This window comes from Pelobates fuscus, chromosome 2 (assembly GCF_036172605.1).
Source record: "Pelobates fuscus isolate aPelFus1 chromosome 2, aPelFus1.pri, whole genome shotgun sequence".
Taxonomy (NCBI): domain Eukaryota; kingdom Metazoa; phylum Chordata; class Amphibia; order Anura; family Pelobatidae; genus Pelobates; species Pelobates fuscus.
Genome location: NC_086318.1, coordinates 305,825,313 through 305,838,512, shown reverse-complemented (window position 1 = coordinate 305,838,512; position 13,200 = coordinate 305,825,313). Strand labels below are relative to the sequence as shown.

The 13,200-nt window shown below is 45.9% G+C and overlaps 1 protein-coding gene across 1 annotated transcript in view; it reads right to left on the bottom strand.

The window, feature by feature from the left end:
* The window catches only part of FAM162B (family with sequence similarity 162 member B), a 57,670-nt gene that overhangs the window by 3,807 nt on the left and 40,663 nt on the right, over positions 1-13,200 (bottom strand). The gene's annotated exons all lie outside the window — the stretch shown is intronic.

Genomic DNA, 13,200 nt, shown 5'->3' with positions numbered 1-13,200 from the left:
AAATGAGGAAAATAAAATCCATTGTGAAGTGCATTTTAGGAGTTCCTTCATTTATTTCATTATTGATCTTAATACATTTTCAGATTTGCAATCCGGATATGTGCTACAGATAAGGCCGGTAGAAACCCAATTATTTGCTTTAATTTGGTTTAAAGTCAGTGATCCACATTTGCAAATCCTTTTAAAAATATAGGTTTCACATAATTATTAAACACTATTTCTACAGATCTACTACAGTATGATGCCAATCTGCATAATAGATCCACCTACTTTTGCAGGCTAGTCCATTTAAATTCACAATGTGTGCTTGCTGGCAGTTCAAAAATCATACACTCACTCCCTTGTCTGCTGTGATCCAGTGGTCTTTTATCGATTGTATCGATACCAGTTGTAGAGCAAGGTTGAAGCTGCTTTCTACAGCTTTAATTAATGCAGTTATAGTGTGAGCACCTGTGCTATTTGTAATGCGTGTTTTAGGAAAATACATTATCAGAATGTTATTACACAGTCAGTGCCAGAACTGCCTTAACAGAGATCTGTGTAAGAGAATCTTGCTCTCCAACATCTTTTCTAGTCATACATCTAGGGAAGTTGTATTGGGCAACCACACAATAGTCAGGGCTATTTTTAACGAGAAATATATGGGGCAGCTGTCCCAGGCCCAGTTACTTCTAGGGGGCCCAAAGCAGCTGCCCTACGGGCCCCCTGCCCACAACCAAGATAGAACAGCCCACAGGGATAATGAGAAATGTCCTGGTAGGTTGCGGCAGGTGAAGTAATCAGGAGCCCCAGGCCCTTTAAGAGTGCTCTGGACTGACCCCTGTCTTCGTGCCTGCTGGGAGGAAGTGAGTGAGATCACTTCCTCCCAAGTAACAGTAACTAAGTGCCGCTGGGGAGGAGGAGGCACACACGGAGGAGAGGGACTGAGGTAGCCAAGTTCTTCAGACTCCCATCAACATCGTCAATCCAGCTCCCACTGGACCCCAGGGAAGCCACCCTTCTTCAAAGGTAAAGAGACAGGAGGGTAGCTAAACTGTGTCAATTGATGTTTATATGTGTGTGTACCTGGCTTTGTGTGTATCTGATTATATGTATGTATCTGGCTGTGTGTGTGTGTTAGTGTATGTGTCTGGCTGTGTGTGTCAGTGTGTGTATCTGACTGTGTGTGTGTGTGTGTATCTTGCGGTGTGTGTGTATCTGGCTCTGTGTGGGTCTGGCTGTTTGTGTTGGTTTGTGCATGTTGCTGTTTGTGTCTGTGCGTGTTTCTGACTGTATGTGTGTATCTGGCTGTAATTTTTGTGCGTGTGTGTCAATCTGGCTGTGTTTGTGTCAGTGTGTGTATCAGACTGTGTCTGTGGATCTGGCTGTGTTTGTGTCAGTGTATGTGTACCTTTGTGTCCATTTTATGTGTACCTGTGTGTCAGTGTGTATGTGTATATGTGTGTATGTACTTGTGTTTCAATTTGTATGTGTACCTGCGTGTATGTACCTGTGTGTGTAAATGTATATCCATGCATTTTGCAATGCTTACATCCCATCATTCCAGTACCATCACTGCACACAAATGCACTACTACATTCCAGCGCTAACATTGCACACAAATATATGCCTGCATTACAACACTAACACTGCATACAAATAGACCAATGCATATGTATCTGTATTCTTGTGTCTATCTCAGTGTTTGTGTAAGTGTGCATCTGTGTGTGTGGCAATGCATACATCCTAACATTCCTACACCAATAGTGCACACAAATACACCCCTGCATGTGTACCTCTGTGTACGTGAACCTGTGTGTCTGTGTGTATCTTAATTGTGTACATATCTGTGTAAATGTGGGTATGTGTGTATCTATGTGAGTGGGGGTGCAGGTGTTTTTATCTCTGTGTGCGTATATCAAAGTGTGTGTGTGTGTGTGAGTGTGTGTGTGTATGTAGGTGTCTGTGTGTGTGTATATGCCAGTCTGTTTGTGTCCGTGTGAGCATGTGTGCATGTATCAGTGTATTTCGAGTGCTAATGTGTTTGTATATCTGTGAATGTATGTGCATAAATCCCAGCAATCAAACACAACATGTAAACACACACATTACATACAAACACAATGAATTTAAACTCAAAAAGTATATAGAAACACACCCCTTCACTTAAACACCAATACTACACTCTACATGCTCACACATACTCTATACAACAACACGCTCACATTCAAATGCACAAACACTGCTCACAAATACAGCCCTGCAAGAATGGCCAAATGGTAGATCCCCAGCTGGCATAGCATCGTGGGAGTTGTACAAAAGATGAGGATCTATCTATTTTTCACTCTGCGCAAGAGGGGAGGTCCAAAAAATGTCTTGCATTAGGGCCCTCTCTACATTAGTTCTGCCATTGTTTTGGGGTGGAGGGCGTGATTGCATGCCATTGGGTGGACATAAGGGGGGAGGGCAGGATCCAGGGGGCCCAAGCATATGCTTGCCCAGGGTCCAATCAATATTAAAGCTGGCCCTAATAATAGTGATTGGTTATTGTGTAATGTGAAAGGGTGTATTTACAAAAACTTATATATATATGCATCAATATAATTCCAACATTTACTAGCTTTAGTGACATTAAAGGGACACTCCAGGCACCCAGACCACTTCTGCCCATTAGAGTGGTCTGGGTGCCAATTCCCACCACCCTTAACCCTGCAAGTGTAATTATTGCAGTTTTATAAACTGCAATAATTACCTTGCAGGGTTAAGTCCTCCTGTAGTGGCTGTCCATGAGACAGCCACCAGAGGGACTTCCGTGTTCTAGAACACGAAAAGTGTTTTAAACGAGGCTGGACGTCCTCATACTATGCAGGAGGACATCCAACGTCGCCGCAATCCCTATAGGAAAGCATTGAATAATGCTTTCCTATGGGGAGGTATAATGAGCGTGCCAGCCCATTGCAGCGCATGCGCATTAGGTCTCCCCCGCTGGCTAAGGTCGATGAGGGAGAAGCGTGGGCGGAGCCTGACCCAGCACCGCAGGTCCTGTAGTGCCAGGAAAACAGATTTATTAAGTCAAAATTTTATTAAAGACAGGAGGCGAGTATTTTGCTATAACTTCGTTTTCTACTACTATAGCAGCAAATATGAAAAAAAAGTGTTAAAATAATGGTTTAACAATAAAAATGTAAACATCATATGCACATATAACTACAGGTTACATATCCACCAATCACAGTCAAGCCAATTCTATAAAAAGGTTATTGCGTAGAGTGTTCCTCCTCTTTCTGGTCTGCAACAGTACAATACTTCCACATATAATAAAAAATGAAAAAATATAAGAAAACATGTTGAGGTGAAAAACCTGATCAAAAGAATAATGATGAACAATTTGAAACAAAGATTCTCGTACTTCTGAAGAATTTTCCAATTATGCTAAAAGAAAAATCAATGTACACAATAGAAAACAAAATAAATATATTATAAGCATGCCATGGGTAAGTTAAACAGAAAGTGGAGGGATAACACTCATCTATTGTCTTAAAATGTGATTTAACATCACTAAAGCTAGTAAAATCTGGAAATTCATTAAGGACAGGAGGTTCACATTATGCTAGTTTAAACCCTTCCCGACCTCGGACGTATCAGTTATGTCCGACATAAAATAGTCCTTATGGAAGCAATCATGATCGCTTCCAGCCGCTTTAACAGTATTGCAGCGATGCCTCGATGTCGAGGTGTCATGCAATACCCCCTCTCACAGCTGGGCCGCCGGAGAACACAGCGTGATCGCTCCCCCGATCCAGCAGGGGGACTGCCTGAACTGACAGGCAGTCCTCTTGCTGGTGAAAAAAGTTAAAATAAAAGTAAAAAGGAGCACTGATAATGCAGGTAAATTAGTCTTTGCAATACTGGTTAGTAGCGTAGTTCAGGTTGGTATAATGCAGGTTGGTAATAAAGGTTGATAAAGTAGATCATGTAGGCATAAAGCAACTTGGTAAGGTAAAGTAGATTAGTAGCGTAGATCAGGTTGGTATCAAGCAGCTTGGAAAGGTAAAGTAGATTAATAGTGTAGATCAGGTTGGTAATCAATAGGCTGGAAACAAAGTAGGTAAGATCGTAGGAGCCAGGAACAGAAGTCTTTCAGGTAGACAATCAACTTCATTGTAAAGGTCCAGTAATGAGCTGGGTGTGGCCTTTTGTGGTAGAAGTAATCAGCCCAGGCAGGTGAAGTAGAGCGAAGGAAAGTTCAGTCCTAGTGGTTAGGGAGGCCACTAGTGGTGGAAAACTGGAATTGTTGTAATGAAACAGAATAAAAGAAACATAATTTTGGTTGTCAGGATAGGATCCTGACACTCATCTTGAAGAATGAGCACCAAATTTAGAAATATCAATACCAGATAAATCTAAACAATTCTAATTTATCTAGTGATAGTAGCAGAAGAGATAGCGGCGGGTGGGGCCCTAAATACCAATAGGAGGAGGGACATATTAACCTCCCACCCGGCCCCCACCCCTGAGCGGCGGGTGGGGGCCCTAAATACCAATTGGGGGGACCTATTGTCCTCCCCCCCGGCCCCCACCCCTGAGCGGCGGGTGGGGGCCCTAAAAAAAATTCCCCCCCCCAAAAAAATGATCCCCCTACCTACCCCCCTCACCCTAAAAATAATGAGGGGAGGACATTTAACTAAGAACCTGTAAAAAAAAAATAACTTACCATTCAATGTTTTCTTTCTTCTAAAATCTTTTTTTTTCAGCCCCAAAAAAGGCCAAATAAATATCCATAATAACCGATGCAATAAAAAAATAAAAAAAATAAAAAGAGCGCAAAAAAAAAAATCCATCTTCACCAGGCGAGGGCTCCGCGCAGACTGACCTCTGCAGGGCGGGGGAAGGCTTATAAAGCCTTGCCCTGCCCTGCAATTAGACTCAGAGCACTCTGATTGGTGGGTTTAAGCCATCCAATCAGAATGCTCTGACAGGTAAATGAAGAGACTGACAGGTAAGTCTCTACATTTACCTGTCACAGCACTCTGATTGGTTGGTTTGAAATTTAAGTAAGTAACCAATCAGAGAGTTATGAGTCAAATTACACATTGTTGGAAAATTCCAAAGAACTTTCCCATGCTGTGTAAAATGACAAAGAGCACTCTGATTGGTGGATTTCAAACCAACCAATCAGAGTGCTGTGACAGGTAAATGTAGAGACTTACCTGTCAGTCTCTTCATTTACCTGTCAGAGCATTCTGATTGGATGGCTTAAACCCACCAATCAGAGTGCTTTGAGTCTGATTGCAGGGCGGGGCAAGGCTTTATAAGCCTTCCCCCGCCCTGCAGAGGTCAGTCTGCGCGGAGCCCTCGCCAGGTGAAGATGGATTTTTTTTTTTGCGCTCGTTTTTCTTTTTATTGCGTTGGTTATTATGGATATTTATTTGGCCTTTTTTGGGGCTGGAAAAAGAAGATTTTAGAAGAAAGAAAACATTGAATGGTAAGTTATTTTTTTTTTTTTACAGGTTCTTAGTTAAATGTCCCCCCCTCATTATTTTTAGGGTGAGGGGGGTAGGTAGGGGGAACATTTTTTTGCGGGAGGGAGGGGGTGACTAGGGGTTTGGGGACCCATAGTCACCTGGGGGGGACATTTTTTTTTAGGGCCCCCACCCGCCGCTCAGGGGTGGGGGCCGGGGGGAGGACAATAGGTCCCCCCCTATTGGTATTTAGGGCCCCCACCTGCCGCTCAGGGGAGGGGGCCGGGGGGGAGGACAATAGGTCCCCCCTATTGGTATTTAGGGCCCCCACCCGCCGCTCAGGGGTGGGGGCCGGTGGGAGGACAATAGGTCCCCCCCTATTGGTATTTAGGGCCCCCACCCACTGCTCAGGGGTGGGGGCCGGGGCGGAGGACAATAGGTCTCCCCCTATTGGTATTTAGGGCCCCCAGTCGCCGCTCAGGGGTGGGGGCCGGGGGGAGGACACAATATGACATATTGACACCTTGACATATGGATTGACACCTGTCCTCAGAGACCCTGATACACACTGACACAGAGCAGAATAGGGACTGTTCCCCCTACATAGGGTCACTTGGCAGATATGGATTGACACCTCTCCTCATGGACCCTGATACACACTGACACAGAGCAGAATAGGGACTGTTCCCTCTACATAGGGTCACTTGGCAGATATGGATTGACACCTGTCCTCAGAGACCCTAATACACACTGACACAGAGCAGAATAGGGACTGTTCCCCCTACATAGGGTCACTTGGCAGATAAGGATTGACACCGGTCCTCAGAGACCCTGATACACACTGACACAGAGCAGAATAGGGACTGTTCCTCCTACATAGGGTCACTTGGCAGATATGGATTGACACCTGTCCTCAGAGACCCTGATACACACTGACACAGAGCAGAATAGGGACTGTTCCCCCTACATAGGGTCACTTGGCAGATATGGATTGACACCTGTCCTCAGGGACCCTGATACACACTGACACAGAGCAGAATAGGGAATGTTCCCCCTACATAGGGTCACTTGGCAGATATGGATTGACACCTGTCCTCAGAGACCCTAATACACACTGACACAGAGCAGAATAGGGACTGTTCCCCCTACATAGGGTCACTTGGCAGATAAGGATTGACACCGGTCCTCAGAGACCCTGATACACACTGACACAGAGCAGAATAGGGACTGTTCCTCCTACATAGGGTCACTTGGCAGATATGGATTGACACCTGTCCTCAGAGACCCTGATACACACTGACACAGAGCAGAATAGGGACTGTTCCCCCTACATAGGGTCACTTGGCAGATATGTATTGACACCTGTCCTCAGAGACCCTGATACACACTGACACAGAGCAGAATAGGGACTGTTCCCCCTACATAGGGTCACTTGGCAAATATGGATTGACACCTGTCCTCAGAGACCCTGATACACACTGACACAGAGCAGAATAGGGAATATTCACTAAATGCCAAACATTGTTATACAGGGGAATATTCATTAAATAAGGATAAGGGGGGGACCTACTGTCCTCCCAACTAGTCACCACCCCTGCGCGGTGGGTGGGGGCCATAAAAATAATAAGGGGGGGACCTACTGTATGATGTTGTATCGATCAGGTAGTGTAAGGGTTACGCCCGCTTCACAGTGACAGACCAAACTCCCCGTTTAACGCACCACAAACAACCGCAAACAGTCCATTTGCATTTGCATCCACAGTCCATTTTGTGGTTAGTACCCTTTGTTAAAGTAAATTGAGTAATGGACAAAAGTATTTATTGTATCATTTATAAATAACAAAGTGATACTATACTCATTCCCCTATAGTGGCTAATTGTGTAATAATGGTAATACTATTACCTATTATATAATATTGCCAGGGGCAAGGAAATTCCCTCTAAATAGATGGGTATAGGCAGAGAGTATGGAGACCGGAGTGATGCTGTCATAAAAAGTGTCAATAAGGTGATATAAAGTTAAATGTATCACAGACACACAGCCACCCTCTCTCTTAGCTAGTTTCCAGAAATGCTGGATAGGTAGAAGGGCTATAAAGACTCAGAGAGGTCTAAGAAGAATCCTCTAAACTAGCCCTAATCTCCTTAACCCCTTAAGGACACATGACGTGTGACATGTCATGATTCCCTTTTATTCCAGATGTTTGGTCCTTAAGGGGTTAAACACCTTCAAGGGTATTCTAAGCTAAAGCTCAATCTAAACGTTTAGATGACTGCCTGATTTCCCATCACAGATGCTGGCTAGGAATAACACTGTGCAAGACAAAGAGTGGGTCTAAGTGCCCATAGTGCAGTAAAGTGTCCCTAGTGAAGTGAAAAAGAGAATAACGAGCTGGCGCCCTATCAGGGGACGTGTATATGGCATCGATTTTAGGAAACGGGAGATGGAAAAAGATGCTTGGTCGGTCCTCCTACTTCAAATTTGCGGCACTGCGCGTGCAATCTAATGTGCCACCAGATAGGAGTGGTGTGTTAAGTAGTACTATTCCCATCAGTTTAATCCCTGTTACGTGCCTTTTTTTGGGTTTGGTTTTTGAAGCCACAGTGCAGCACCAGAGGCCCGAAAAATTAGGCATGTACACATGCCTGAAAAATTAGGTATTGTTGCAGCCGCTGCTGTAGCAGCGGCCATGAAAATTGATGTTTGTTTCCCAGGCAGAAAGTGCCCTAAAACATTGCGGCTTGAACCCTAGTTGGTGGCAGATAAGTCACGCAAGTCAACCGGCATTCAGAGCTAAAATACAGCAGCGTGTGGACCATTTTTTGCCCAAGGCAGCTCATCTCATCAGGACTTTTTTAGTCGAATGTATCGCCCACTGTCAGTCCCTTCAGGATCCATCCCTCATTCATCTTAATAAAGGTAAGGTAATCTAGACTTTTTTGACCTAGGCGACTTCTCTTCTCAGTGACAATACCTCCTGCTGCGAAGCGGGGTAGGTCAGAAGTTCTATCGCAAATTGGGATAGCTCACGCCAAAGGTCAAGCCTGCACACCCAGTAGTCAAGGGGTTCATCGCTCCTCAGAGTATCGATATCTGCAGTTAAGGCGAGGTAGTCTGCTACCTGTCGGTCGAGTCGTTCTCTGAGGGTGGATCCCGAAGGGCTGTGGCGATGCGTAGGACTTAAAAAGCTCTGCATGTCCTCCATCAACAACACGTCTTTAAAGCGACCTGTCCTTGCCGGCGTGGTCATGGGAGGAGGAGGATTACTTTCACCTCTTCCCCTGTTAGATTCCCGTTGTGCTGTGACATCACCCTTATAAGCTGTGTAAAGCATACTTTTGAATTTATTTTGCAAATGCTGCATCCTTTCCGACTTGTTGTAATTTGTTAACATTTCAGCCACTTTTTGCTTATACCGGGGGTCTAGTAGCGTGGACACCCAGTACAGGTCGTTCTCCTTCAGCCTTTTTATACGAGGGTCCCTCAACAGGCACGACAGCATGAAAGACCCCATTTGCACAAGGTTGGATGCCAAGCTGCTCATTTCCCGTTCCTCCTCCTCAGTGATCTCAATAAAGGTATGTTCTTCCCCCCAGCCACGTACAACACCACGGGTGACACCGAGCACCCTGGGATGCCTGTTGTGGTTGGTCTTCCTCCTCCTTCTCAAAGCCACATTCCTCCTCTGACTCCTCTTCCTCACAATCCTCTTCCAGCGTTGCCGCAGGTCCAGCAAGCGATGCTGATAAGGCTGTTTCTGGTGGTGATGGTGACCACAACTCTTCCTCTTCACGCTCATCTACGGCCTGATCCAGCACTCTTCGCAGGGCACGCTCCAGGAAGAAAACAAATGGTATGATGTCGCTGATGGTGCCTTCGGTGCGACTGACTAGGTTTGTCACCTCCTCAAAAGGATGCATGAGCCTACAGGCATTGCGCATGAGCGTCCAGTAACGTGGCAAAAAAATTCCCAGCTCCCCAGAGGCTGTCCTAGAACCCCGGTCATACAAATATTCATTAACGGCTTTTTCTTGTTGGAGCAGGCGGTCGAACATTAGGAGTGTTGAATTCCAACGTGTAGGGCTGTCGCAAATCAAGCGCCTCACTGGCATGTTGTTTCGCCCCTGGATATCTGCAAAGTGCGCCATGGCCGTGTAGGAATGCCTGAAATGGCCACACACCTTCCTGGCCTGCTTCAGGACGTCCTGTAAGCCTGTGTACTTATGCACAAAGCATTGTACGATCAGATTACACACATGTGCCATGCACGGCACATGTGTCAACTTGCCCAACTTCAATGCCGCCAACAAATTTGTTCTGTTGTCACAAACCATTTTGCTGATATCCAATTTCTGCGGAGTCAGCCACTTTTCCACCTGTGCGTTCAGGGCGAACAGGAGTGCTTGTCCGGTGTGACTCTCTGCTTTCAAGCAAGTCAAACCCAAGACGGCATGACACTGCCGTATCCGGGATGTGGAATAGTACCTGGGGAGCTGGGGGGGGTGCCGTTGATGTGGAGCAAGACGCAGCAGCAGAAGAGGACTCAGCCGAGGAGGTTATGGAAGAGGATGGAGTAGGAGGAGTAGAGGAGGTGGCAGCAGGCCTGCCTGCAAGTCGTGGCGGTGTCACCAACTCCTCTGCAGAGCCACGCATTCCATGCTTGGCAGCCGTCAGCAGGTTTACCCAATGCGCAGTGTAGGTGATATACCTGCCCTGACCATGCTTTGCAGACCAGGTATCAGTGGTCAGATGGACCCTTGCCCCAACACTGTGTGCCAGACATGCCATTACTTCCTTTTGCACAATCGAGTACAGGTTGGGGATTGCCTTTTGTGAAAAGAAGTTTCGTCCGGGTACCTTCCACTGCGGTGTCCCAATAGCTACACATTTTTTGAACGCCTCAGACTCCACCAGCTTGTATGGTAAAAGCTGGTGGGCTAATAGTTCAGACAAGCCAGCTGTCAAACGCTGGGCAAGGGGGTGACTTTGTGACATTGGCTTCTTACGCTCAAACATGTCCTTGACAGACACCTGACTGTGGGCAGATGGGCGGGAACTACTCAAGGCGAGAGACGGAGTGGCGGATGGTTGAGAGGGGGCAAGGAGGACAGCAGTGGTTGATGTGGCTGAAGATGCTGGACCAGGAGGAGGATGGCGGCTTTGAGTTTGTATGCTGCTTGTACTCATGTGTTGATCCCATAGGCGTTTGTTATGTGCGATCATGTGCCTACGCAAAGCAGTTGTACCTAGGTGGGTGTTGGACTTCCCACGACTCAGTTTCTTTTGGCACAGGTTGCAAATGGCATCGCTGTTGTCAGAGGCAGACACACAAAAAAAAATCCACACTGCTAAGCTCTGCAATTACGGCATTCTGGTGGTGGACACAACATGCGTTGATTGGCGTGCTGTCGGGCTGACCCCGGGTGCCGATGCATGCTGTCTGACTGTGCCACCAGCTCCTTGCGACGACCTCCCCCTGCTTCCAACTTGTCTCCTCCTCCTCTCTGTCTCCCCATCTGAACTTTCGCCCTGTTCTGCTTCTTGCCGAGCGGGCACCCACGTGACATCCATGGACGCATTGTCATCATCAACCACTTCACTTGTATCTGACAACTCAGCAAAGGAAGCAGCAGCGGGTAAAACATCAGCATCATCACACCGTACGTCCATGTGTGTAATGCTGCCTGACTGAGACATATCCCTGTTATCTACATCCTCTGGCAATAATGGTTGTGCATCACTCATTTCTTCAAACGGATGTGTAAATAACTCCTCTGACAGATAAAGTGAAGCGGCTGTGGTGCTAGTGTTGGTGGTGGCGGCAGGCGGGTGAGTGGTATCTTGAGAGGTGCCCGAAGCTAAGCTGGAGGAGGATGGTGCGTCAAGGTTCTGAGCGTAAGCTTTAGAAGATTGGGTGTCCTGTGTTAGCCAGTCAACTATGTCCTCAGAACTTTTCAAGTTCAGGGTACGTGGCCTCTGAAAACTGGGCATTATTCTAGGGCAAAAGGGAATCACAGCACCACGACCACGACGGCCCCTGCGGGGTGGCCTGCCTCTGCCTTTCATCTTGTTTTGGATCAGTGGTACTATGCGTGCAAGGTACTGTGAGACCAGATATGTCACTGTGGCACTGTGCAGTGGCAGAGGTTGGCAGAGTACACGCTGTAGGCCTGACACACCCGCTTGAAGACAACTAACTGCTATTCAATCTATAACAGTGAAAAAAAATTTGTTTTTAAATGCACGCTATTGTGACACCAGATATAAATGGCAATGTGCACTGGCAGAGGTTGGCAGAGTACACGCTGTAGGCCTGACACACCCGCTTGAAGACAACTAACTGCTATTCAATCTATAACAGTGAAAAAAGTTTTTCGGTTTTAAATGCACGCTATTGTGACACCAGATATGAGTGGCAATGTGCACTGGCAGAGGTTGGCAGAGTACACGCTGTAGGCCTGACACCCGTTTGAAGACAACTAACTGCTATTCAATCTATACCAGTGAAAAAAGTGTTTTGGTTTTAAATGCACGCTATTGTGACACCAGATATGAGTGGCAATGTGCACTGGCAGAGGTTGGCAGAGTACACGTTGTAGGCCTGACACCCGCTTGCAGACAACTAACTGCTATTTACTCTATAACAGTGAAAAAAAGTTTTTTGGTTTTAAATGCACGCTATTGTGACACCAGATATGAGTGGCACTGTGCACTGGCAGAGGTTGGCAGAGTACACGCTGTTGGCCTGACACACAGACGCTTGCAGACAACTAACTGCTATTCAATCTATAACAGTAAAAACATTTTTATTGTTTTTAAATGCACGCTATTGTGACACCAGATATGAGTTGCACTGTGCACAGCAGAGATCTGTAGTGGACACTGAATACACTAGCCTAGCTATCCATTTCCCTATCAAATGAGCAGCAGCTACACTTTCCCTCCTCTATCTAAGAATGCAGCTTCAGAATGAATCTAAAATGGATGCTGTACAGGAGGTGGGAGGGTGTGGAAGGGAGGGTCTGCTGCTGATTGGCTGGAATGTGTCTGCTGACTGTGAGGCACAGGGTCAAAGTTTACTCAATGATGACGAATAGGGGGCGGATCGACCCGCGCATGTGTTCGCCCGCTGTGGCGAACGCGAACACGCTATGTTCGCCAGGAACTATTCGCCTGCGAACAGTTCGGTACATCACTAATCACGGCTACATCTCCAGCATGAATCAAAATTCGGGGGTTGATTTTATTCATAATATATTCATAATATATGGTACCAAATGCCATTAGGGCAATATTTTGTAATGGAGTTCTACTATATTTAAACAGTGATATTATATATATATATATATATTTTTTTTTTCATTCTTTATTTTTGTGTGCATAGGTTATACAGATAACATTTTTCTGGCCATGCCACAATAGCTATCGCCAGGAATTTAGTAGACAATGGCATGGCATGAGTAACTGCACAATTTTTTTTAAGGTGTAATAACAAAAATATATGACATGTTGTGTGTTTATACATTAAGCAGACCGGTATGCTTCAACAGAATGAATAATTAAGTTAGTGCTTGGTAGCGTGAGTACAAGTCATCTCGCTAAAGTCGTTGTGCGTCTGACTAAACTTTCTTGACGTAGATTATGTAAGGTAAAACTTGCTAGATGCTAGGCATGCCTGGTCAAACACTGAATTAAGATAAATACAGCATTTAGGCATTAGACACCTGGTCAGGTGAATCCCTGTCTTCGATGACTGCA